Source organism: Limulus polyphemus, unplaced genomic scaffold (assembly GCF_000517525.1).
Source record: "Limulus polyphemus unplaced genomic scaffold, Limulus_polyphemus-2.1.2 Scaffold12483, whole genome shotgun sequence".
In the NCBI taxonomy this organism is placed as follows: domain Eukaryota; kingdom Metazoa; phylum Arthropoda; class Merostomata; order Xiphosura; family Limulidae; genus Limulus; species Limulus polyphemus.
Window position 1 is genome coordinate 7,574 of NW_013678093.1, and position 2,352 is coordinate 9,925.

General features: G+C 28.5%; 1 long non-coding RNA gene across 1 annotated transcript in view; it reads right to left on the bottom strand.

The window, feature by feature from the left end:
* Positions 1-2,056, bottom strand: part of LOC106477000 — a 2,942-nt gene extending 886 nt beyond the window's left edge. Inside the window, exon 1 of the long non-coding RNA XR_001291954.2 lies at positions 1,876-2,056. This is a non-coding gene — a long non-coding RNA (uncharacterized LOC106477000). The remainder of the gene's footprint in view (positions 1-1,875) is intronic.
* Positions 2,057-2,352: the final 296 nt, after the last annotated feature.

Here is a 2,352-nt window from a genome sequence, read left to right on the forward strand (position 1 = left end):
AATTATTTACATTCAAGGAGACCAAGGGAAGAATACAGAGAAACTTTATATATATTAATAAATCAAATATAAAAATAGTGCAAATTGTTTCTGAAATGGTGCCCACAGCCTGGCATTTCAGAGCATACTGATTTTACTGGACCTATCCTTTACCCAACAATGTTAACATATTTCCTGATACAATAAAACTTCAGAAACGTAATGAAAATTTTATCAAAATCTCACGAGATGGCAAAATGTTCCAGAACTAAGTTTATCATTCATTCAGCAAATCAAAAAAATATATTATTGTCTCAGTTATCTCTAACAATTCATATAGCTTTGTTTCAATCTATCCCTTTTTAAATAATTAAACATAATTTGTATTTTTATCACAACGTTATTAACAATTAAGAAATCCTGGTACTTAATGCATTCAGATAATAATCACATTTATGAAAGATATCCAATAAAAATCTAAAATAGGAAAAAAAAAATAAAATTTTTAACAGAAAGTAGGGATTTTTGCTGCAATATAAAATACACAAACAATATGATTCCACTTTCCGTTAAATTTTTATTTTTCCTATTTATTTGTTCAGTTTATATACGTCTATGGAATGGACACAACATCTATAAACTTTCAGTACAGCCATATCCCTGATAGCTATAACTTTTACAAGAATTAAAACCACAATCACATATTTATAAAATTCAATCCTTACTTTGGCCTACAGATGAGTGTATAAAGCAGCTAAATCCATCAATTGGCTTAAAATATATTTAAGTACACCTACGAAAAACTATGTTGTTCTAACAGTACAGAACAAGTTTGATTTTATTGTTGAGTTGAAAAGTTATGTTGTTGTAACAGCCCAGAACAAGCTTGATTTTATTGTTGAGCTGAAAAGCTATGTTGTTGTAACAGCCCAGAACAAGCTTGATTTTATTGTTGAGTTGATAAGCTATGTTGTTGTAACAGCCCAGAACAAGCTTGATTTTATTGTTGAGTTGATAAGCTATGTTGTTATAACAGCCCAGAACAAGCTTGATTTTATTGTTGAGTTGAAAAGCTATGTTGTTATAACAAACTTTTGTCATAAAGTTTTTCCTCTCTCTTTTCAACCAATGTTTAAGAATATCATACAGTTTTCTACAACAATCAAAATGTCTCTGAATAATGGTGGTTTAACCTTATTATGATGTATCTTTGGTTAAATCAGCATAATGGGGGTTAACCTTTTTTGATGTATCTTTGGTTAGATCAGATAACGGGGTTAACCTTATTATGATGTATCTTTGGTTAGCTCAGTATAACGGGGTTAACCTTATCATGATGTATCTTTGGTTAACAAGGACAACAATTCCTTGTTTGCTTAGTTAACGTTTCATGTGAAATTCAGTTCTTATTTTTGTGTTTATGTTCAAATTATAGACCAAACATGGCTGCATTGTAGTTTCTTATATTGGTAATTTGCTCACTAACACATTAGAAGTTCATTAATATCAATTGAATAAATATGGGCATGCAGTTTTGATATTTTGGACTTAGACAATAACTAATGACTTCTGAATCAGAGATTTAATAAAATGTTCTTTTATGTTCTAGTTATAACTTTGGTTGTGTTATAAACACTTGGAGACAAACGTGGTACCAAGTTGATGTTATGACATATAAAATGTTAACAACTTTATAAAAGTTCTCTTTAGTAGGTGGGATACAAAATTCTTGTCACAGTCACTCAGTGGTCTCCATAACTTTTTATTATTTTTACCAAACTTGCATCAAACAGGAAATCTCCAGAAAAGAATAAGTTAGGAAAAAGAAACAAAGATATATATACTTGCCACAGAAAAAACTTACAGTACTATAAAAAAATAATCAGTAAAATTTACTTGTTCTGACTGAGTCCTCTTAATCATTTTCTCCCGATCAGTTTTATGTTTTCTGTCAGCACCTTTAGGCTAGAAAGTAAAAGTTATTAAAGAATGGGACATTCGTAGGCAACAAACTATATCTCAAGCAAATTGTCAATCAAAAATTAACAAATATGAAAGTAAAACAGTTAATAAAGAATGTGAAATTTATAGGTAACTAAAATCAAATCTTAAGCAGGTTTCCATCTCTAGAAATGAAGAAATATATTAAGTACATTCAAGAGAAAGACTTGAGATATTTTAAGCACATAAAAGTATTTAACTATTGCATCCAATAACTTTAATGTGTAAATTAAATGACTTATAATTTACTGTTTAGAGAATACTCTTGAGTGTGAAAATGTTTAAAGTAGAATTAAAAAATAAAGATAAATTTGAACAAAAATTAATTGATTGATAACAGCTACAAATAATATGGAAACATATACAATATAA